This window comes from Podarcis melisellensis, assembly GCF_964234715.1.
Source record: "Podarcis melisellensis genome assembly, chromosome: 1".
NCBI lineage: Eukaryota > Metazoa > Chordata > Lepidosauria > Squamata > Lacertidae > Podarcis > Podarcis melisellensis.
Window position 1 is genome coordinate 134,867,602 of NC_138528.1, and position 25,366 is coordinate 134,892,967.

Below are 25,366 nucleotides of genomic sequence, written 5' to 3' on the forward strand. Positions count from 1 at the left end.
TTTTTGTTCCAAATGACAAGCTGTTGGGTTTTGTGTTTGTTTTAGAATAAGGCCACTGCACATCGCATAGTGAATTAAATAAACATCTAATTTAGGGTTGCCATGTTTCAAATTCCAGACGGATGGCAGTCCTAATTTAACTTAAACAGCAGTAAGTACAGAATATATAAAAGGTTAAAAATACAATATTGTGGGAAAGGCCGGCAGCTAATTCAGATCAGGGGCTGCAGCAAGCCATTCTTCCAGCTAAGGTATCATATTCTTGGTTTTTCAATAGTTAGTGTCACCCTGGAATGGATTCTCGCCTTAAGTAAAGAGAACTAACATTCTTACTACATACAGGTATCTCTGTTGGTCATTAGCTTGATTAGGAACATCTGGAAGTCACAAAGCACTCAGCTAGTTTTCAAGTTCACTAAAATCATTCTGGGACTGAATTTGGGTTGCCGTATTCTGAGGAGCAAAAACCCAGGATCCCCCCCACACACCATCTGGCATCTCTGTTGTCCCCCCCCCTGCCACTGACCCCTTCCTTGCCTGCCTACTCACTCCCCCCCCCCGTCCATCCCCGCTTATCTTTGCTGTCTTTGGTTTCCCGCTCAGGAGATCCTGCCAGGCCTTGGAAAGGTTGCGCCAGGCCTGGCGACTGCCTGAAACAGTAGGAGGCCTGGCGCAACCCCAGGTAGGCTGTGCAAGGTCTGCCAGCTGCTAGGAACAACACGAGGCCTAGCGTGGCCCCAAGAAGGCCACGCAAGGCTGCCCAATGTGGCGCTTCCTGTTCTGGGGCACAGCACCTTCTGAGCATGTGCGTGCCCTCCCCCATTTATATTTTTAATCCAAACCTTGGCATTCCATAAAAAATGCAAAAATCTGGCCTGATGTGCATGCTGGTCCCCCAAAATAGGACAAGTCTGGGACATCCCGGCTCTATGGCAACCCTAACTGAATGTAAAAAAATAAATAGAGGTGGGGGCACCAAGCCCAAGAAATAGATCTGAAAAAGTCAACAGCTTGCTCCCTGCTTTGTGATTTTTCAGCTACTTAGTATTATTTATTCTAGTTATTAGTCACCTCATGCAGAACCTTCCAAATAATGAACAATAAAACAAAAATAAACTGTCAAATTAAATTAAAATATGGGAACACAACAAAATGCAAACAATTAAATGGATGCTTTAGTTGAGATTCTTGCATTGCAGGAGGTTGGACTAGATGACCCTTCAATTCCATGAAATAAATAAAGACAAGGCAAACCACAATAAGATTATCAAAGCAAAAGTCAAGAAGGTAACCTCTTGGTGGTTATTCAAAACTAAAATAATAGAAACTCAGCTGGAGGGTAGCAGGATTAAAGCACAGAGTCAAGGAAGCTGAATCCAGATGAAACTGAAGTTTTATATGTTCCAAGCTCTCAGATCTAGGAAGTGGGGAAGCAGCCTATCTGGATGGGATTACACTCCTGTGGGTAGCAGTTCATTAGCCTGGGGGTCCTCCTGGATTCAATATTGTCAGTGGAGGCTCACAAGGCCACAGTGGCCTATTTCCAGCTGTGCCTGGTTGGCCAGCTGTGACCCCTTTTTGGACGGAGATGATTTGGCCACTATAGCCTTCTTTGGTAACTTCCAGACTGGATTATTGCAATGCACTCCATGTGGGGCTACTCTCGAAGGCGACTCAGAAATGTCAGCTGGTCCAAAATGTGGCAGCAAGATTGCTGGCTGTACTTTGTTGCCAATTCATTTCCAGGCAGAACTGAAGATGCTTGCATTAGTGTTTAAAACCCTACATGACAGGCACCAAATATCTGAAAGATCTTCTCCTTCCCTACAGCCCCTCTTGGTAGTTCCACTGATCTCAGAAATTTATAGGGTGGCAGCCTGGGAGAAGGCTTTATCTGTGGTGGGCCCTAAGCTGTAGAATTGCCTGCCCACAGAGGTGCATCTGGCACCCTCATTACATCGTTCCTGCTGTACGCTGACAACACAGCTCTCATACCATCTGACATCTTGCTGATCAAAACTGGGACGCTTGCTTTTTTGGTCCCGAGCTCTCGCAGGAGCAGCTGACTCACACAAGAGCACAAGGCCAAAAAAGTAGCATCACTGGTCTAGCACTCTGGCGTGAATCAGCTGGTTTGCATGAGACCAAAAACGAGCGTCCTTTGGTTCAGCACTCTGACAAGAGCCAACTAACTGGAGTGCTGGACCCCAAAATGGGACATTCTGGATTCCAATCACAAGCCAGGATGGCTTTTGTTATGCCGGTTATGACCCCCTTGCTCTGAACTTTGACAATTAATGATATGCATAGACCCACCCTGTTCCTTTGACTGTATTTCTCTGCAAAAGAAATGCACAACAGTAAGGAATTGGGTGGTGGAAATGAGGAGCCATTAAAAGCAACAATAAAAGATGATTTATAGTACATCAGAAGCAGGAAACCAGTTAGAGGGACTTTTGGACAACAAAGAAGTTAAAGGAAGGACTTGTTCACACAGAGGTTTCCTGTGGAACTTGCTCCCTCAAGAGGTTGTGATATCTTGCCTGCCAATTTTAACTCCCTCCAATATCTGGGCGGGATCTGAATACCACTTGCTGGAGAATGTGAGTAGAATAGTGTTGTCGGGCCACAGGCCTCTTGTCTGATCCAGCAAGGCTCTTCTTGACACTAAGGCATGCATTAATTCACATATAATTTTCAGGACCTATTTTCTAGGATTTCTTTTTTCTTGAGGTGCTGCTGCCAGTCAGAGTAGGTAGCCATACAACAGGAACAGAAGGCAGAATGCAATCTCTTGGGATTGTTTTGATATGAAGCCTTCAACCCTTTATGTACTTACTTGGGAGTAAGACACACTGGGATCAGAGGGACTGACTTCTGAGTAGTCAGGCATAGAATTGCTCTACAAATATTGCTATATCACAATGTTCATAAGGAAAACCAGAATTTATAAACCTAGATAAATAATAAATCGGTTCTGCAATAGAAAGGAAAGCTTTTCTCCAGGGAACATGTAGGCTCAGAATTTACTTAAAAGGCAATGGAAGCGGCTTATGCACAGATTTATTTATTTATTTATTTATTTATCTGAAAAACTGGCTGTGGGCATGCTTGTTTAATCATTAAGTGATGCCTACTGATTCAACAGTGGGAGTAGAATTTGCATCTCCAGAATTCCCAGGAAATGGTGCCTGCTTGAGATCAAGAAGCAGATGTTTCCCAGTTTTCATTTCCTTACCTTCTCTAAACAAATTACAGCACAAACTGTGAGCCCTTTGGAATCTTATGCACTTTATTATTACGCCTTATATATTTCTGCGTTAGAAGCTCAGGCAGAACAAATTTTTGCACCGTGTCACACTCCCACTGTATTAATAAACATGTCTTGCCTCATGCTGAATGTCGCTGAGCAAATGGGCAATTTTGGGGGGAGCTCTCAAAGCTGGCAGAAGATTCATGAACAAATCTACATTTAGAATGTATGTCCAAAACAACTGAGCAGTAATGGATTCGCACCACAATTTTTGTACCTTAATAGACTTTTGGTACCACGCTGTAGTGGAGATCATGGAGATGGGAATATGGGGGAAGACTGTCTTGTGAATGAGCTCTAAATACGGCCACTTGCTAGGTCCATGGACTTCAAGCTCCATGTGGATTGCCCCCATGGTATACTAATAAAAAGTGTAAAGAATTACCTTCTTGTTCACCAGAAGGCATTATAAAAATTGCACAGTATTACCAAAGTACAAATGCAAACGCGTTTTGATGCCTCCGCGCATGCGCATGATGTTATTTCACCGCGAGCGGTGAAACCCAGAAGTAACGCACTCCGTTACTTCCGGGTTGCCGCAGAGTGCAACCAGAAAGCACTCAACCTGAAGCACTTTCAACCCGAGGCATGACTGTATTCAGCAGACCAGAAGGGGAAAGGAGAAAAACACGGATTACATTTTATATAAGCTTCAAGTTTTTACACAATACATCTCAAGAAACAAGATGATGCAAAGCAAACTCCCTGTATCAACCCATTCTTGCCTTGCCGAGTTTGGCACCATCTTTGTCAGTCACAGTTCATTATAGCAAAAGAAGCTAAGCTCTCCTTGCTGCTGCTGTAAAATGAAGCACTGGTGTATCATTGAGAAACATTTCTTCCGGTTCCCAGCTGGAGGTCACAGTGCGCTTTGGAGCATGGGAATTCAGGACCTCTAAAATGTTGGCTTTGGCAAGCTCACCACAGTGTCCTGGGTATACAGATTAATCCTCTGCAGCAGCAGACATTTATACACACTAAATAAACCGAGAGCTGATGAGTGGCTAAAAGACTGAGCTGAAGATTAGGGAGTCTCCAGTTGGAGTTCAAGCACGCAGCAAAGGCTTACTTCTACATTCCAATGTATTAGTGCCTATTGAATTTTTCAACTTTCAATTTCCAAAAATAAGGGGTGCATAAAAGTTGTAACATGGCTTGGGAATTCAAAAGATATTTTGGCTAAATTAATATAATTTAGTTTTGCTTTGAAAGTAAAATGTGTGTAAAAGTGCATAAAAATCATTTCAATGATTGCCAAGTACTTATATGTTAATATTATATCATTTATTTATTTATTATTTAGCATTATCTGACCTTTTCAGAAGGTAAAAGTAAAATTCTTTGCTTTTCCAAAAGCAGTTTAAGTGCCTCTTCATCAAACGTAGACTTATCAAGCTAAATGCTGTCCAGTCACAAAAAATAATAGCAGATTTGAATTCCTCACACCCAAAACCACATTTTTAAGACCCCTCACTGAAGAAATTTACAAAAATTAAGTTTCACCCCTAAAATGGCACACCCTACTAACATATCTAACAATGGCATCAATAAAAGCTTCTTTTCTCCCTTGCTGTTGTAGCATGCTACGAAAATGATGTACCTTCTAAGCAATCGTGGCTCAATAAAATATGAGAATGGTAAAACAGCATACAAAGCCCAAATAACTAAGAACATAAAAGCAGGTAAGTGGGCTTTACAAAGCAAGGCAAGGCAAGGCAGATTAGGGGTGGGGAATTGGGTGTGGCTTAACTCTGATGGGCGGGTCCATCACGTGATGTCATAATGGCATCAGGTGTCAACTTGAAAGGGGCTCACAGAGCCAAAAAGCTGGTTTGCTCCGGCTTTTGGTGCCGATCAGCTGCTACATGCTGAAAGCTACTTAGTGCAGCCTGATCCCACTGGAGCTCAGGTGGTCAGCACTGAGCAGGATTCCTGTTTGCCAAGAGCAAAAGAATGATTGGGAGGGAACTCCAAACTCCCCAATGTTCCTTTGCAGCCATGTCTTCACCTGCTCACACCTGATGTCACATGTGACATCAGGTGTAGGGCAGATGGGTGTGGTTTGGGGAAAATCAGTCTTGTGGGTTAAATTAAGAGCCCTGCCATAGCTAATTGTTGTTGTAGTCGTTTAGTCGTGTCCGTCTCTTCATGACCCCCTGGACCAGAGCACGCCAGGCACTCCTGTCTTCCACTGCCTCCCACAGTTTGGTCAAACTCATGCTGGTAGCTTCGAGAACACTATCCTTTTTTTTTTTTTTTTGCTATTGCACTTTGGGTTTGTTTATTTTTTTTTAATATAATATTTATTAAATTTTCCATTGTTATTAAATTTTCCATTGAGAACACTATCCAACCATCTCGTCCTCTGTCGCCCCCTTCTCCTTGTGCCCTCCATCTTTTCCTACATCAGGGTCTTTTCTAGGGAGTCTTCTCTTCTCATGAGATGGCCAAAGTATTGGAGTCTCAGCTTCAGGATCTGTCCTTCCAGTGAGCGCCATAGCTAATTAGACCCTACCTTTTATATATACCACTAGTCTGCTTAGCCCAGTACCACCTCCTCCAGCTGGCAGTGGCACTTCCATTCACATTGCTGCTAGCTGGGATCCTTTGGCCTGGGAGGTTATTGTGGCATGGAAAGCATCCACTCTGACATTGAATTGAATTGTGGCCTCTAATCTATTTGCAGTTGAAGATTACAAAAAAAAACCCTGCTACTTTAATTTCATATACATTTTGTGTAATAGGTGTGATGTGCAAAACAAGAAGCTGCAAATCATGTAATATGCTGATGCATAGTACATGCGAACATATGTATTTGTGTAGCTGCTGGCACTGTTATTGTTAGCATGGAAAAATTCAAAAATAAAACCTTTAAAAAATTATGTTGTGAGTTTTTTGTATTCTGTCTACATTTTACCTTCTTGGTCTATTTCTAAACATGTGTCCCCATTCTGATCCCTTGGGGTAGGGTATTGTGCTCAAATACAATGTGGCCATGGGATGCAGGTGAGCCAAGTGCATCATGAGAAACAGGTGAGAGGTCCACATCTGCTCTCACTGCTTAAGAGCTTTAAAGCTATGGGCATGATTGTTCAAACTCATTCTCTGCTGTTCCAGAAGACAGGGCTAGAACCAGAGCATGGAGATTGCACGGAAGCAGATTTCAGCTAAAAGTTAGGAGAACCTTCTAAACAGGAAGAGCCATTTGGCAGTGGAACAGACTGCCTTGGGAGGTGGTTGGCTACTTATATTTGGGTTTTCAAAAGAGCATAAACCTCCCAGGGTCCCTCACCACAACATTTCTTGATGTCCTGTGCACTGTGTCCTCCTTCCATCCATCTGGGCTTCAGAACAAGGAAACCCAAAAGCTTCTTGCCCTTTGTTTTATTTTACTTATATATTTAAAATATTTTGAGACCACCATTCATACAATTTTCAAGGTGGTTTACAACGTGCTTTTGCAGAATAACCAGAATCTCTTCTAATTTGCTTGGTCGTTTTAGAATAATAATTTATTTGTTGCTGCTGCTGTTGTTGTTGTTGCTGCGATTAATAGAATAATAATAGTTTTGAAAGTGCCATGAGATTCTTCTGTGAACTAAGTGAAAATACTAGTCAGAAAATATAGGGTTGTCTTTCCAACTTTATTATGGGTTATGCTTTTCTAAAGAATGATGTCCAGACTAACTATTTTTGGAAGATCAGAAACTTCTGAGGGAGCACTGCGCAGATTAGAGGAGAGCAAGAAAATCGTAAACAGAATAAAATCCAGCAGAAAGCTGTTGCTGCTGCTGCTGCTGTTTTAAACCCTTGTTCAACATATGGGCTGAAACCCAACCATGTCAGCTTGAAAGGAAAGCTCTTTCATAGTTCATGAGGGACTATGCATTTAAAATGAGTCGGGAAGCTTCTAAGCAGGACAGTTGAAAGTATTTAAATATTTAGTTAATGTCTCTGGCCTGTGAAGAAATGGCTCCGTGTTGTATTGATGCGGATTTTAAAAATATTTGCTTGAGGGTGAAATTCTTGCACTCATTATTTCTTGTGCTCTGGTGGAATACTCTGCAGTCTTTATATGCGTTTCACAAAGTTGCTGGAAGGCCAGCAACATTCCATTATGCTTTTGATTATCACCGCACTACCCCCAGCAATCTAGAGACAAATTTCATTCTGTGATCACCCCCCCCCCGGTGGCTCTTCAGATGTTGCTGGTCTCCCTACTCCCATCAGCCAAATGTAGCATGGTCACTGGTCTGGGATGATGGGAGCTGTAGAAGTCCAGCAACATCTGGAAGCAGGCAGATTTCCCACCAATCTCTTAGCCTCGTTTCAAAGGTCATGGTGCAGATCCTCAGTGCCAAGAATAGGCACAACTCTAAAAACAATAGCTGGAATTCAATGGACATCTACTAGGGAGGAAGCCACAATGCACTTAGGAGACATACCGTATTTTTTGCTCTATAAGACTCACTTTTCCCCTCCTAAAAAGTAAGGGGAAATGTGTGTGCGTCTTATGGAGCGAATGCAGGCTGTGCAGCTATTCCAGAAGCCAAAACAGCAAGAGGGATTGCTGCTTTCACTGCGTAGCGATACCTCTTGCTGTTCTGGCTTCTGAGATTCAGAATATTTTTTTCTTGTTTTCCTCCTCCAAAAACTAGGTGCGTCTTGTGATCCGGTGCGTCTTATAGAGCGAAAAATACGGTAACTTCTAAATAGTCCTGCATGGGCTCAAAGTCCTGAATAGTAGAAACATGACAGTATTTTGGTCTTCACTTGATCCGTGCTGATTACATCAATAGCTTAGAAACCCTAAAAATGGACAGCTGCCATTTGTTTATGCAACACAAATATTCACTCAAATAAAAGGAAATGCTTTGCTTTTTCAAGTGTCCCATTCAGCAGAAAACTCCGTTTTTCATTTTGTGAAATCTATTTGAAAACAAAACAAATTGCTATCCATATTGAGCTGACAAGGAAGCAGCTTGAATAATATTACTAAGACATTTCAGGCAAAAAGGGCAAACATTTCAGTGTTTTCTTCTCAAGGGCATAAAGAGATACTCTTAGAAAGTAGAGGGTTTATTTTCTTAAAATAACATTTCAAATGCTGTGAAGGACTAATTGCATTATTGCCTGACCCTGTGAAGTTTGCCTAAAAGTTTCCACAGAGCAAAAGGCTCACAAGCGATCATTTGCAGCACAATCCTATGACTGTTAACTCAAAGCTACTCTTCAATGAGTTGAATGGGGCTTACTTCTACATAAGTGCATACAGAATTGCATCCATAACATCCTAACACTTCAACAAGAGATGGGTTGATGTGTCATGTACAGGCCTGGCAATAGTGATTGGCCAAGACCTCCCAGGGGTTCACAAAGACCCCTCACAAGCCTGGCCTGGCCAGACTATCACTCACCACTCTCCCCGCTAGCTCCCTGGGCAGCTATTTTAGTGGTTGGGAAGTGGTGGTGCTGTTTCTGAATAGGAGCTCTGCTCTGCTCTGTCAGTTTGTGATGGGTTATTGATGGGTTGTCCTGATTTTAAAGCAGGAGGGTGCTACAGCACCTTCTCTTCCTCCTAGCACTGTAATTCTAAGGTTTATTCACCAAATCACATTCAACAAATCATATGGCGGTGTCCTGAGACTGGGCCACTTCAGTCAACTGGTGGAGGTGCATGATGTTTCTAAATCCTGCCCCTTTATTATTTGTTAAAGAACATTCCCTGAATGTAGGAAACTATGTATATGAAGGGAACTAATATAGCTAGGACTTTTCTTCTAGCTATTATAGGTTTGTCTGTTTTTTTCTTTTTTAATGATGGAGCTTAAACAAATTTAATGTTTCTCTGTTTCTCCTGCAGTCTGAAATGGGGCAGTCCAGAATAAACTCCTTTATGTGCATTTGATGGGCATAAAATATATTATCGCTGAAACAGTAACTGGCAATATGATATATATTTTTACACACTCAGTGAAGCAAAGAGCAAGCTGAATTCTATATAAACTGTAAAAGATAGCTGAAGTGTGTATAGGTCAGCACCTCATCCAGGGTAGATCGGTGAAAGTCCACAGAAGTCAATGAACCTAACAACTACTTGATGTAAATTAGCGGCACTGAGAGGAGGAGGGGCTACGCTGATTTATCTGTGCAGAAGATCTAGTGCTTTTAACCTGGAAATATTTCGTTTTTTAAAAACACTCAGAATGCCATTATTGGGCAAACTATGCAGCACTGAGGAGCCATAGGGCATCAGCACGTATAATTAAAGGGAACAAGAAAACACGTATTAAGCATATTCCATTGGGTGCCAGTAGCTTCAAACTGTCTGAACAGAACCCAAGAAATGTATTGTAATTAATCTGGCAATTTTTTTTTTCCACAACAGGCCTGCCACAGACTTTAATTTACGTAGATTGGCAGCATGTTCTTGGAAGACAAAGGCATTATAATTTCATTGCCTGGGAACCTCGTTATTAGAATCAAATATTTTCCTTCAAATGTTAATCAAATAGAAGAACATCCATGCATCATGACCCTGAAAGCTTTTCAAAGCTAAGGCATGGAAGCCTGATGTTGGATCTGCACCCTTTGCTGTTATAGTACAAACAAACAAAGATCCCTCCTAGTGTCACAAAACCATTGACTGGGGTCCCTGGAGGTCTCATCCAAAGTTTCTGCAAGTGGTGCAGAATACCTAAGAGGCAGGGCAAAGGAGAATCCAAGGAGGAGAAACCACACACTTTTCCTGGCCACATAAAAATGGAAAGAGGGCATGGGTGTCTGAAGGAATTTATCCAGGGGTGTGGTAAAGAGGAGAAGAATACTTCAAATAAACAAACACAACGAGCGGACTTCCGGGGTCGGCGCCATCGGTAATGGCGGATTCCCTCTAACTCTGAGGGACTTAGCTCTGCGGGAATCGGGTCTTGCCACTACGGCGAAGCGGGGACCCTTTTAAAAATCACAGGCGGGTGAAGCCTGTGACCGTGGGACTCGGCGGGCGCCTTCAGCGCCCCCCCAATCTGCAAGGGAACCCAATCACGGGCTCCGGAGAGAGCGGGGTGAGCGGCGCGGTGCTGAGAGTCAACTGCTTCTTCCGTGGAGCGAAGCCGCACAGCTGTTACCGGAGAGCGCTGACTTTTTTCCTGTGACTATTCGGCCATCAAAACAACTACCCGCGAGTAGGTTAAATCTGAAAATAAGGGAAACAAAGGCTCAATCTGACACCGAAGCAGGAAGGCATAAACAGGAAGTCCGCCTTCCGTTTCTTGTAAACAGATCAATGCAAAGAAGTTGTAAGCTAAGACCTGGAAAGTCGATTGAAAAGGACTGCAATCCTATCATCAAAACAAGAGATCTCCCCCCCCCCCCGTTGCAGGAGAGGAGGGGGAAAGGGTGAACTATATTTTCCTGCAAAAAGAGAGGAAAAGAAACAAAAGTCCACCGCTTAAAGCCTGGGAACGGGCTGCCAATAGACAATAAGACTGCCGTATAGTGAAATGCGCTGCTTGTGAACAGTGTACTGTTTGACAGCTAACTCTGCAAGAGATACATTGTTTCTGACTGGTTTCTCCTCATTTTAAGGTAACTGAAAACTAACTGAAATTGAAACTGTTGCTTATCTTTGTTAAATGGGGGACTAAAAAGAGTGCTACTGACTGCTACTGTGTCCCCCTAGAGCAGTGTTTCCCAACCTTGTGCCTCCAGATGTTTTTGGCCTACAACTCCCATCATCCCTGACTAGCAAGACCAGTGGCAAGGGATGATGGGAATTGTAGGCCAAAAACAGCTGGAGGCACAAGGTTGGGAAACACTGCCCTAGAGGAAGTTTGAAATTGTTACAACAACAGGGCCAGGGGAATTTTCTACTTCAAAACAAACTCTGGCCGTGGGATCGACCTTGGGCTTCTGTTAGAGTGTTATGGCAGATGGAAAAGAAAAAATAGACTTGCTTCAAGAAAAAACAATGAGGTCTGGTAAATCCTGGCAGCAGTGAAGAGCATCAGCATCTGGCCCTACTGCACCACCAGGGGCAGTATGTGCTCAACTTAAGTCAAAAGGAATGTTTTAGCTCTGGCATTAGGTAAAATCAATGAATCTTTGGAAAAATTAAATAAACAAGTAGCTGAAGCATCAACTAAAATAGACCAAAACACTACAAGCATTAATAACTTGGGACAGAAGGTGAATACCAATACAGAAACTATCGAGAAATTGCTACAGGAATCTACTTTGACCCGAAAGACAGCTGAAGAAGCAAAGGAAAAAGCAGTTGCTGTAGAGGAGAAGATACCACCGATATGTAGGCAACTCGAGGACCATAGGTCGATGTTGTCTATGATTGAATTGAAGGAAAAACAAACGAACTTCAGGATCAGGGCTGTACCTGAACTTGAGAAAAACAACCTGATTGACTTTCTTATGCAGGAATTTGCAGACTTTTGGAACCTAGATCTAGAGAACAAAGACTTTAAGATAGTGAGTGCTTTCAGGCTTGGAAGAGGGGGGGAGAACAGGGTGAGAGACTGTTTGATTACCCTCCAAACAAAAGAGGAGAGAGATAAAATCCTGAGTCTGCACTTTCAGAAGACCTTGGAAATACATCAGTCAAGAGTGGAGATATTTAAAGACATTCTGAAATACCTTCTGGACCTTAGGTCCAACTACGGAGATTTGGTTGCCCTGTTGAGAAGTAACAGAATTGTTTTCAGGTGGGAATTTCCCCAAGGCCTATCCTTTAGCTTTAAAGGAAGAAAGATAAAAATAAGATCAGTGGACGACAAAGAAAGATTTTTGAAAGATCACGGAGAAGATTTGCAGAAAGAATCTGGAGAAGAGCCAAGAGCACTAAAAAGAGGAATACTAGACATAGCAACACTACCTTTTGGATTGGACAATTCAGAGAAAGTGATACCACCGACAGAACAAGAACAAACATTGGGCGCAGTTGGAGGAAAAGCAAAGTAACTACATCATGGCTCTGCAACTACTAAGCTGGAATATTAATGGTTTTAACTCCCCGCAGAAAAGGAAAAAAGTTTTTCATTTATTAAAAAAGGAACAATTGGACTTGATTTGTTTACAGGAGACACATGTGATAAGGCTACATAGAAAAGTATTGATCAATAAAAGATTGGGTCAACCCTGAGTGCTCACTGGAAGGACAGGTTGTGAAGCTGAGGCTCCAATACTTTGGCCACCTCATGAGAAGAGAAGACTCCCTGGAGAAGACCCTGATGTTGGGAAAGATGGAGGGCACAAGGAGAAGGGGGCGACAGAGGACGAGATGGTTGGATAGTGTTTTCGAGGTTACCAGCATGGGTTTGACCAAACTGCGAGAGGCAGTGGAGGACAGAGGTGCATGGCGTTTTCTGGTCCATGGGGTCACGAAGAGTCGGACACGACTAAATGACTAAACAACAACAACAACAACAATGAATGGAGTGGTATCTACAAATATGGACAAGGCACAAAGACAAGTAGTCACCAAGGATGGTAGACAACCAAAAACCTTTTTTGAGATGACTGACAATTTGGACTTAGTTGATATTTGGAGAACAAAAAATCCCTTGGGTAGAGAGGGAACCTTCTTCTCTGAAGCCAAAATGACATGGACAAGAATTGACCAAATTTGGATAACTAGAGGTCTGGCTCCGAAGATTAGAAAAGTGGAAATTTGTCCCAAAACTTGCTCCGACCATAATGCTGTGAAAATGGAGATGAAACTAACACCAATTCGCTCCTTCAGATGGAGGATGAATGACACCTTGTTTAGAGATGAAGAAGTGACCAAGAAGGCCCAAAAAACTTTGAGAGACTATTTTGAGATAAATATGAATACCACTGTTGAAAAAAGAGTAATCTGGGACGCAAGCAAAGCGGTTATGAGAGGGTTTCTGATTCAACAGAATGCAATAAAGAAGAGAACTCAAAATGAGAAAAAAGATAAAATTTTAGAGAAAATAAAGGAAGGCGAGAAGAAATTGAGAGCGAAACCAAAGTCACAAGAGATTCTGAGAGAAATAAAGCTATATCAAGTTCAATATATGAAAATGATGAATCAGGAAATTGAGTGGAAAATTAAACAGATGAGACAAAAGACATTTGAATCGGCCAATAAATGTGGGAAACTGCTAGCTTGGCAAATGAAAAAAAGACAAAAACTTAACACCATTACAAATTTGGAAGTGGAAGGAAAGAATATACAGAATCCAGTGGAGATTAGAAAATGTTTCCAGAGATACTTTAAACAACTATATACACAAGGGCCACAGAAAGAGATTGATATAAATCAATTTTTGAAAATAAATGGACTACAAAAAATCTCTCAAGAAAACAAGCTAATGTTGAACTATAAAATAACGTTACAGATAGGTAGCCGTGTTGGTCTGCCATAGTCAAAACAAAAAAAAATTCCTTCCAGTAGCACCTTAAAGACCAACTAAGTCAGTTCTTGGTATGAGCTTTCGTGTGCATGCACACTTCTTCAGATACCAATTGTATCTGAAGAAGTGTGCATGCACACGAAAGCTCATACCAAGAACTGACTTAGTTGGTCTTTAAGGTGCTACTGGAAGGATTTTTTTTGTTATAAAATAACGGAACAGGAGGTAGAAGGTGCCATCCAGAATATGCAACTGGGTAAATCTCCAGGGCCGGACGGCTTAACTTCAAAATATTATAGATCCTTGAAAGATTGGATAATTCAACCACTAAAGGAAGTTTGTAACGGAATTTTGGAGGGGGGAAAAGCGCCAGAGTCGTGGAAGGAAGCTTACATTACACTTATACCGAAAACTGAGTCTCAGAAGACACAACTTAAGAACTACTGCCCCATATCTCTGCTTAATGTGGATTACAAAACTTTTACAGATATTTTGGCTAAAAGATTTTAAAAAGTACTAGCGGAAGAGATACATAAAGACCAAGCAGGCTTTCTCCCGGGTAGACACTTGTCTGACAACACGAGAAATATAATTAATATCTTAGAAAAATTACAAGTGAACATTAATACTAAAGCAGTTTTAATATTTGTAGATGCGGAGAAAGCTTTCGACAACATTTCTTGGAGTTTTATGAAGAAAAATCTTCAGGGGATGGGGGTTGGTCAAGGTTTTGGAAATGGTATAGGTGCAATTTATTCAGAACAAAAGGCTAAACTAATTGTTAACAATGTGGTGACAGAGGAATTTAAGATGGAGAAAGGGACACGACAAGGTTGCCCAATTTCCCCATTGCTCTTTATTTCGGTCCTGGAGGTTCTCCTAAATATGATCAGAAGGGACCAGTTGGTTAAAGGTATACAAGTCGGAGCCTGTCAGAGCTGCCCGAGGTCCCAGCTCACAAAGGACGAACGCCAGTGCGTTACTATTTACAAAAGTCTTTATTGAAGTTCAGTTTCGATTTCAAAGCCGCGGCGCGCAGCTCTACGTCTCAAACTCTAGACCGCTGAAGCTCCGTCTGAATCTCCTCCCCCCAGACACCAGTTTAAGACTCTAGCCTTGCTCCACCTCTTCCTTTGCTCTCTTCTCCTCTGGGCCCGCCTGTCCGCTGGGGTCTCGCCTCTTCTAGACTTTTCTGACGCTGAGGAGTCCCCTGAGTCTTCCCCCTCTCTCCGGCGGGCTTTAGGACCTGGTTCCCCATCCGGATTTCCTGCTGTGCCGCGCGCCTGTACATTTGAACTTGGCACGCGCGCCCAGCCGGCCACCTTCCTCCTGACCGTTACACTGCTCCTATCACTGCTTCCCCCTTCGGGGAGGCTAGCTGAACCTGACTTCCCCTCCGTTCCCTCACTCTGCGATGGAGGCGTGGCCAGCCCTGACTCATCTCCTCTCCCTGCTGGAGGAGACGCTGGCCCTGATACATGTGACTCTTCCCCCCCCACTACGCTCCGGTGGGGAAGCTGGTCCTGATCTCCCGCTGCTGCTTTGGGAGTCCCCGCTGGCCCCTTGCTTCTGGTGCGTCCCCCCTGGGACCCCCCCTGCCCTGGCCATCGGCGCCCCCCTCTGGGAATCTTCTGATTCGCTGGAGAGACACATGGAATCTCTCGGGCCACTTTCATACTCCCCTACGCTTCCCTCAGATTCTTCCCCTTTGCTCTCCATTTCCTCTCTCCCCTGTGCCTCTGCTCCTGAGTCCCTGACAGAGCCAAACAGTACAAATTGAAAGCATTTGCAGATGATCTAGTACTGACATTACAGGAGCCAGAATCTAGTACCAAAAGAGTATTGGAATTGATTCAAGAATTTGGTCAGGTTGCGGGATTTAAGTTGAACAAGTTAAAAACTAAGGTTCTAGAGAAAAATCTAACACCGATTGAGAAAGAGAGGTTTCAGAAGGAGACAGGTTTAACATTGGCTAAGAAAGTAAAATACCTGGGGGTTAATATGACCGCTAAGAACTTAAATTTATTTAAAGACAACTATGAAAAATGTTGGATGGAAGTGAAAAAGGATTTAGAAATATGGTCAAATTTGAAGCTTTCCTTGCTAGGCCGTATTGCTGCTATAAAAATGAATGTATTGCCAAGAATGTTGTTTTTGTTTCAATCATTGCAAATTTTGGACAAAATGGACTGTTTCAAGAAGTGGCAGAGAGATATTTCCAGATTCGTCTGGCAGGGTAAGAAGCCCAGAATAAAATTTAAAATACTAACGGATGCAAAGGAAAGAGGTGGATTTGCCCTGCCAGACCTTAAACTTTATTATGAATCAGCAGCATTTTGCTGGCTGAAAGAATGGCTGCTTCTTGAGAACACAGACATTTTGGATTTAGAAGGTTTTAACAATGTATTTGGGTGGCATGCATATTTGTGGTATGATAAGGTCAAAGCACATAAAGCATTTAAAAACCATATTTTCAGGAAAGCATTGTTCAATGTTTGGATAAGATATAAAGACTTACTTGAAAATAAAACCGATGGAAGCGAAGGCTCAGAAAAAGCTCAATATGGAGGCCAAATGGCCGAAATATTGGGAGATTTTGGAACAAGAAGGAGATAAATTGAAACTGCAGAGTTTTGAGAAACTAAAAGACAAAGTGCGAGATTGGCTTCATTATTATCAAATAAGGGAGGCTGTAGGCAAGAAAATTGGCTTCCAGGTGGAAAAATCAAAATTGGAAACAGAACGGTTAGATCCCAAAACTAAGATACTATCAAGAATGTATAACTTGCTCTTGAAATGGAATACTCAGGATGAAATGGTGAAATCTGCTATGATAAAATGGGCACAAGATGTCGGACATAACATTATGTTGGCTGACTGGGAACAGTTATGGACCACAGGTATGAAATGTATGGCATGCAATGCCTTAAGAGAGAATATTATGAAAACAATATACAGGTGGTACATGACACCAGTCAAGCTTGCAAAAATTTACCATTTGCCTGATAACAAATGTTGGAAATGTAAAGAAAAGGAAGGTACATTCTTTCACCTTTGGTGGACGTGCCCAAAGATTAAGGCTTTCTGGGAGATGATCTACAATGAAATGAAAAAGGTATTTAAATATACCTTCCTGAAGAAACCAGAGGCCTTTCTCCTGGGCATGGTCGGCCAATTGGTGTTAAAGAAGGATAGAACTTTTTTTATGTATGCCACAACAGCAGCAAGAATACTCATCGCAAAGTATTGGAAGACACAAGATCTACCCACCCTGGAAGAATGGCAGATGAAGGTTATGGACTATATGGAACTGGCGGAAATGACTAGCAGAATCCGAGACCAGGGAGAAGAGTTGGTGGAAGAAGATTGGAAGAAATTTAAAGACTACTTAGATAAATACTGCAAAATTAAGGAATGTTAGAATGATGTCGGAATGAAGTTAAGTGGTTTTGGCAGCAATGTTATAAAGGAGTAGTAAAAGTGGATTGTTATTAGGTGAGAATGTAAAGTTATAACGCATTAAGGTAAAGTATTAAGATAAAAACAAGGAGGGAAAGGATTTGCTGAACTAACTAATTGAACTGGAATACAAAAAAGGGAGGTGTGAGGAGGTCAGGGAAACAAGCAAATGAAATATAAGACATGAAAAGATTGATTTGTTTTTAACTGTTTTTTATTTATTTTTCTTTGTATTTTTTTCTCTTTTTTCTTTTCTTTTTTCCTTTCCTACTTTGTAACTTTTTTGTTACCTTTTTTGAAACTTTAATAAATATCTTTAAAAAAAACAAAACACAATGAGCATCAGAGAACAAGTCTACCATTTCCAGTAGATCAAGTGACACAGCAGTGGCGAGACTTTCAGAAGTCTGGCTCCTGCAAAGTAGGACTACCCTTCCGCTGATTCTCCGTGGGTAGACCAGCTGCACATCTATGGTTAGACCCAAAGCCCAATCATCTTCTCAGTCACTGCTGAAATCCCCATCTTCCCCCTGGCTCACTTCATCAGCTCCAGCCCATAGTTAATTGCACCACTACTACAATAAACTGCACAGCTACCTCTTCACTGCATCTTCCTAAAATAATTCACTGGATATCAACACTGGACTACACTTCAGGGCTGCCAGACACTACTCTAACTCCCCACCTCACCGTCACCCCAGCAAAATGGGTACTATGACAATAATGGGTTACTTTACAGGGCAGACATACAGTGGTGCCTCGCAAGACGAAAAGAAGCCATTCTGCGAGTCTCTTCGTCTTGCGGTTTTTTCGTCTTGCAAAGCAAGCCCATTAGCAGCTTCGCGGATTAGCGCTATTAGCGGCTTAGCGGGTTTAGCGGATCAGCTAATAAGCGGCTTAGCGGATCAGCTGATAAGTGGCTTAGTGGATCAGCTGATAAGCAGCTTAGCAGATCAGCTGTTAAGCGGCTTAGCGGATCAGCTGATAAGCGGCTTAGCGGATCAGCTGATAAGCGGCTTAGCGGATCAGCTGTTAAGCGGCTTAGCGGATCAGCTGTTAAGCGGCTTAGCAGCTTGGGAAAAAGGGGGGGAAAGGGAAAAAACCCCGCAGGAACTTGCAAAACATTTTCGTCTTGCAAAGCAAGCCCATAGGAAATTCGTTTTGCGAAGCACCTCCAAAACGGAAAACCCTTTCGTCTAGCGGGTTTTCCGTCTTGCAAGGCATTCGTCTTGCGGGGCACCACTGTAACTCACAATCTCTCAGCCTTGCCCTCTGCATTGTGGATATAAATATGCTGGGGTTTATCCGCATTGGCTTTAGCAGGGTATTTATTTTTTTAACAACACAGGGGTCACTTTTTTCTTTGTTTTTGGTATGAAATGAGACTTGAATTAGAAAGATTACGAACTCCTGTCTTTGTTGTGGCCTTTTGTTTTGGGAGAGGCATCCTCCTGCCTAGTCACACAGGCAGCACCACAAAATCCCTGGGTATCTAAATTGTTTTTTGTGGGGCATCAACCACTTCTCCTCCACCAGGGAAGACGAACTGAAAAGGCTTTAGATTTGTTGAATTAAAGTCAGCGTAAAGTGGGAGCAGGCTACTATCAGAGTAAGGTTCTTGCACACCTGGAGATTAATTTTGAAACATGTGGGGCATATCATGTTATGATATATTTGCACGTCTGACAGTCAAACTAGATATGACATTTGCCACATAGTGTGGTGATGTGTAGTCTTTTTTTTTTTCAAATAGCTGGTGTGGGCAGGCCATGACGCAGAGGGGAGGGAAGTAGGGGCTTTAATCCTTTCTTATCTTCAGAAACCAATAGGAATTTCTTCCAATTTCAAACAGGACGTATGAAGGGCCAATTCCATTTAGGACCACAGCAATGGGAAAGAATGCAAGGCCCTTGTCACTTGTCCGTGGCACCAGGTTGTTTTTTGGTGGGGTCCTTTTAGAATTGTTTGTGTGTTTGTGTGTCAGTCTTCTTTATTCTCCTAGCAAATCTGCGTGAACTTCATCAATAGAACATTTCCTTTCTTCACTGCCTTTCTACCACATGGCAAATCCTTCTGTGCTTTTTGTTCCCTCTTCCAGGCATCTTGCAGGCCTTTCCTCACCTGGCCTGGGAGGGACGGCGGAGCCCTGACTGACTCCAGCTACAAAAGAGGAGGTTGCCGAACAGATTCTTGGGCTGGGGTATTGTTTAACGGGGATTGCTACTGGGGGGTTTTGTTGCTGTAATTGATATTGACTGTTTGTATATTTATTTTTAGATCTTATTATGATTTATTTGGAAATTGATGTGTTTTGCTTATTGTTGATGACAACCTTTGTAATTATGTAAACCTTGAGTTTTAGCTATGGAAAGGTGGCATATAAATAAAATGATGTGATTATCTCTGTCCCAAATCCCATTTACTCTGGATGTGTGAAGCGGCCCTTATACCAAATATGACTCTTGGTCAATGATCTACGTACTCCATCTAGCTCTCCAATGCTTCAGACAGAGACATTGCTACCAGTGAACTTTTTACCCAGAGACACCGGAGATAGAACCCGGGACTTCATGCAACAAAGCATGCACTCTAGCTGGGGCCCGCCCAAGTCATTTTGGCACCCAAAGCAGACCCCAAAATGGTGCCTCCTCCCCACCAGGTAAGAAGGGATGAGGGGAAATCTACATCAGGAACAAGAGGGGAAGAAACATTGGGACCTGTTGCCCCAGTGAACCCTGCAGCCTGGGATAGTGGCTTCAGCTTGCCTCATGGGTGGGCTGGCCCTGAATCTAGCTCTGAGCTGTGGCCATGTATATGCACAATAAGGACTAACCTACAACCATTTTCAGTGGCCTAAGACCTGCTTGTGTGGCCTAAAAGGTGGGGGGAGTAGGGAAGGAAACTTCTGTATAGCTATTCTGCTTGATGAGCTGAAGACTCACCATAGGTGACCAGGTGATAAACTACATAGCGTCCAAGGACTTATGTAGAGCAACCGCATATTAAAAAATAAGCAAAAATAACAGCGCTCACATGTGGAGGTGCTATTCTCTTTCCTCAGTGCAAGTGCAAACACACTTGTGTGACCAGGTGTTGGAGGAGGAAGCCCCTCCTTTTTCTTACTGGTCCTCCACACCAGAATCACTGGCTCAGGGTTGAAAGAACGAAAAGACATTTTAGAATCGAACAGCCTCAGACCTCATGCTTTGTTTTTCCTGAGAAGCAAAGAACCAGGGTGGGGGAAATGGGTTAAGGAATATTCCATAATCTGCTAAATGGTGATTACAGGGGGAATGGAAATCTATACTAGCAAGACAGAAAACGTTAGCTCTTTCTTCTAATATATCTGAAAGGCAATTATACATGTCATGTCAAATCTCCTTTTCACAGAGTGCTCCACAGTTTAACGGCACAGCTGGCGACTAAATCTACCCTCTCTTCTATAGAAAAGCCCTTTGCTCTGTGGAGGCAGATGGTTTGGGAAGACACCCCTATTCACATCCCAGACATTTGGGCTGCTGTACCCAATGCAAATCTAGCCTGTGTGTCTGCGAATTCTGATCTGACCACATGATGGGTTTCCTGCCTATGAGACTGCCACTGTCTTCTCTACAGCAGAGAAGGAAGAAAAGGAAACAAAGAACTGCAGAGAGCAGAGAGAGTTAAATGCAAGAGTTTGTCTCCATAAGCACAGGGACGGAGCATAGGTCACTTGTTTGGCCCCAGGATTGCAAGCGGGTGACTATGGCTGTGTCGATGAGCTGTGGCTCATATGCATGTTTTAGCTACAGATAATTTCAGCAGGCATTGGGTGGCTGGAGCAGCACAAGAAGCATTTCTATTATGCACTTAATTATGTGCCATTTGATTTCGTGGTTTTAAAATATCACTGATCCAAATGCTACGGTCCATTTATGCAAACCAACCCTGAACAGTGTCACCCCACTGGAAACAGACATCAGCAAATAGATTATTGCCCAGGCTTCATTCAACCCTGCAGTGGCTCAGAAAAGCGATAGCAGGCCCTGTTGCTGCTATTTTACATCAGGCAAGGGTGACGCCCGTTTAAGAAGAGCAACAGTGTGCAGAAATGTCAGCACCTGCTTCACAGAGCTTATGCTCTCTCAGCACATTCTCTATGGCTTCTGGAGCCAGGTTGCCAGAATAACACCTTCAGTTAAAGGAGACCAGAGAGCAGCTACAGAAAACCCTTGTAGTCCTGCAGCTGAAACCTAGCTCCTCTTTTCGCTGGGTAGGCTCAATACAGAAGTCTAGACACAACAAGAAGTCCAAATTGGCACAGGTGAAAAAAGAGGTCCTGTCACAGATGGTGCGTGTGGGAAACTGGATATAGACATAAAAGGGGGTGCTTATAACTTGTATGAAATGACAGTCATGGGGGTGGGGGTGCCTGCTGAGAAAGAATGAAGGCATGCCGTTTACACAAATAAAATAAATGTTCTCAGAACAAAAACAAACAACCTTTGCATACAATAAGCAAGAACCACTTCCTTAAAGAGAGAGAGATGACTACACACAATGTCTACAATGTCCTTAAGGAATTGCACTTCTAAGAGGTCATGAGAATTCTAGATGGAAGGTGAGAGGCAGGAGGGACCCTGCACCCTTTGCTGAGTTCCAGAATGGAGGAAAAGGTTCTGGCTACCCACAAAGGCACACTCCCTCCTTTCCCAAAACCTCCACAAAAACAGCCTTCATTTAAATGCTTAGGGTGTGAACAGCAACCCAAACCTGTATGCAAGTGAGTCAGTGTGTCTTTATTTGGGAGATTTTCCCCGCCCCCCCTTGAAACACAAAAGGCTGCGCCAGACAACTGGCCTGGCAGAGGGTTTCTGTGCCATTTACCTGCGGCAGTTCAAGCATGGAACGTTTTTTGCATAATGTTTCGCTCACTTCAAAAGGCTTTGTTCTCCATTGCCTTGCTGCAGTTACAAGCCCACTGTCTAAGGCGTCGCTTTTCCAATAGCTAATTATATTAATACTGTACCCCCCAAAAAAGGGGGGATAGGGAATGCAGATGGACATATATTTGCTCCTTCTGTGATGCATCCCCATTTCTGCCCTCCTTGTTGGTCTTCTAGCCTTGCAGATTTGTTTACTGGAGCTTAAGAGTAGAGTTACAGTCTTAAGGGCTTTTGTGTCTGAATGGGGCTTGCCAAAAGGGATGCTCCATATCCAGGAATGAAGGAACAAAACAAAGCTTTGCCTCATTTCTCAAGCTCCCCCAGCTGCAGGGCTGCTGGTGAGGAATTTACTGAAAGTCTGCTCACCTCCTTCCACCCCTCCCAATGTTCTTGAAATTTCCATCCTTAAACAAAAGAAGGTGAGGAAGTTAAATAAGGTATCACATGACCACACCTCATGGGTGTTGGGATGGGTGGCAGGGAAGCAATTTTAAAAAGAAAGATAGATGTTTCTTTTTAAGTCACTGGTGAAAACTCACCTTCGTGGAGATGCAACACCTTCACAAACCTGCTCCATCCCATAAATATTAAACAGCTTTAAGCTACTGGCTCCTGTCCTCTAACTGCATCTCTTCTTCTTCCCTACCTTTTTCTATTTGCACTTAGACACACACAACCACCTCCATCCTCAAAACACAAAGCATTTCCACCTCCTTCTAGGGAGGGAAAGAAACCAACCCCTTGGCTTAGCTCAGACCCCTTGGCTATTACCCCTGCCTCCCTGTCTTCAACCAACTCCAAGAGCTCTTTTTGTTCCAAGTTACCCAGCAAAGCTTAATGGCACACACACACACATACATGTATACATACATACATATATATATATACACAGAGAGAGAAAGCGCGCGTGCAGGCTTTTCATACTATTGCCGGAAAGGAAGCTGGATGCAAGCCCACCAGCAAACAGGTCCACTGCCTACAGCAGTTCCCCACAGCTGTTTCTGACATTTGACTCTGTCATACTCCTGAGAGTCTGTCCAAGGGCAACCTTAGTAGACTATGGGAAAAGGGTAAATGAACCACAGCTGGGATTGCTTCCGTGATCCTCCCCCCTCTCTTTTTGTGATGGATCTCTACTTCGACCTGTTATTGTTGTTATTGTTATCTTTCTGTTCTCCTTTATCATTTCTAATTCATTTGTAACTGGCAATCAAAAAAATGCCAAAGGGGGGGGGGAGGACGAGCTCTCCGGCACCTGCTCAACTCCTCTCTGCAGGTAGGCAGGTGCGAAGGATGTGGGGCAGACAGACAGACAGACAGGCGAAAAACAACCCCCTAGCCCTCGTCTGGCTTTCTTCCAGGCGAGGGTGAGGTGCCAGGATTTGCAGCAGCGCAGGTGCGCCCGGATGAAGAATGCAGCTGAACATAGGTGAAAAGCACGCAGACCTTACCTGCTGCTGCTGCCTCCGATCCTGCAGCTCGCAGAAGAGAGGATCCCCCGAGCCCAGCCGCCAAGGAGCTGCTGTCTGTCTCTCTCTTTCTCTCTCTCTCTCTCTGCCTGCCTGCCTGCCTGCGCGCCTCCGCCCGCGCCGGGGACCCGCCCCTTCCCACGTGCCTCCGTGCAGGCGCCTGAAGGGGCCGCTCCCGCAGCTGCTGCAGCCTCTTTCGCCCAGCCGAAAAGGTGGGGTCCTGGAGGGGCAGGAAGAGGGGGTGCACGCGTCTGGGGTTTCGGCTAAACGGCGGCGGCGGCGGCGGGTGGGGGGAGCACGAGGTTGATTGGGCTTGATGATATTGGTCCAGTCCTCTAACTGCATCTCTTCTTCTTCCCTACCTTTTTCTGTTTGCACCTAGACAAATGATGATTGATGATGATGAGATGCTAAGAAGAATAAGGAAGAATAAGGGGAAAGTGGGAATGGGTGTGGTCCCCCCGCCACTCGTCCCTAACCCTCCATTTAATTGTTCGGTGTGTTTTTTTAAATAATATTTCAACAAAATTACAAAAATAAAAGAAAATAAAACAAAAAATACAAAATACAGAAAAATAAAAGCAATTAAAAACAAACCAATTTTTCCATATCTTATCTTTCATTTGCTTGTTTCCTTGACCTCACACCTCCCTTTTTGTGTTCTATTTTTTTAAATATGTTTATTAGGTTTTTACAAAAAAGAAAAGTATATAGCCACCACAAGAGTAGAAAGAATGTAAAAGGAAATGAAACATAATCAAAAATACACATAAAACAGATCAAAACACTAGAATATAGAATACAATAAAGAAAAATTCCACCTAACCAAATACACAAACATAAAAACTCCAACTTTTTCGATCATACTTAATTAACTTCCTTTCGTGACTTCCTCACACCTCTCTTTTTTGTGTTCCTCTTTACCCAATCAGATACAGCAAATCCTTACCCTCTTTCAGATCTCATTTCTAATTATTAAGTTCATTCTATTATGTCACCAATCTTTTCTCCTCATACTTGAACACCTTTATAATATTATTTACTTTCGACATAATATCACTTTAATCTTTCCTCCTTTTCTGTTGCATTTTGCATACTTTCTTAAGCTATATCACTAATGCCTTATTATTTCCAAATCCAACATTATTTTAACATTCATAAACTTTGCAGTATTTCTGCAGATAGTCTTTAAACTTCTTCCAGTCCTCTTCCACTGATTCTTCTTCCAGGTCTCGGATTCTGCCAGTCATTTCTGCCAACTCCATATAGTCCATCACTTGCATCTGCCATTCTTCCAAGGTGGGCAAATCTTGTGTCTTCCAATACTTTGCGATGAGTATTCTTGCTGCTGTTGTCACGTACATAAAAAACGTTCTATCTTTCTTTAACACTATGCCCAAGAGAAAGGCCTCTGGTTTCTTAAGGAAGGTATATTTAAATACCTTTTTCTTTTCTTTTTTAAATAAATTTTCATTCATTTTCCAAACACATAATAAAAAACAGACAAAACACAAAACAAAAGCATACGAAACATTTAAACATGTATAATTTCATAATCTTCTTTTCATGCACCTTCTTTCTCCTGACTTCCCCATACCTCCCTTTCACTGCATCCTTGTTTTACATTTCTTTAGCAACTCCTCCAGTCAATTAACTATTTAATTCCCTTTCATTAAGTTTTCTTTAACTTATTAGTTACAGCTGTAATTCTCTATTTCTTATTCCTTGACATCTTAACACTCTTCAACTTTACAACAATTTTTAAGATATATTTTAAATTTCTTCCAACCCTCTTCCACTGTCTCTTTCCCC

At 42.8% G+C, this 25,366-nt stretch overlaps 1 protein-coding gene across 35 annotated transcripts in view; it reads right to left on the reverse strand.

Moving 5' to 3' along the window:
• The window catches only part of MAP2 (microtubule associated protein 2), a 278,632-nt gene extending 254,993 nt beyond the window's left edge, over positions 1-23,639 (reverse strand). For 30 of the 35 annotated variants that reach the window (XM_081898568.1, XM_081898601.1, XM_081898598.1 and 27 more), the window contains exon 1: positions 23,537-23,639. The gene's annotated coding sequence lies outside the window, so the exon portion shown is untranslated. The remainder of the gene's footprint in view (positions 1-23,536) is intronic. The other 5 variants (XM_081898593.1, XM_081898592.1, XM_081898603.1 and 2 more) reach the window with 3 other exon arrangements.
• Between the last annotated feature and the right edge of the window lie 1,727 nt (positions 23,640-25,366).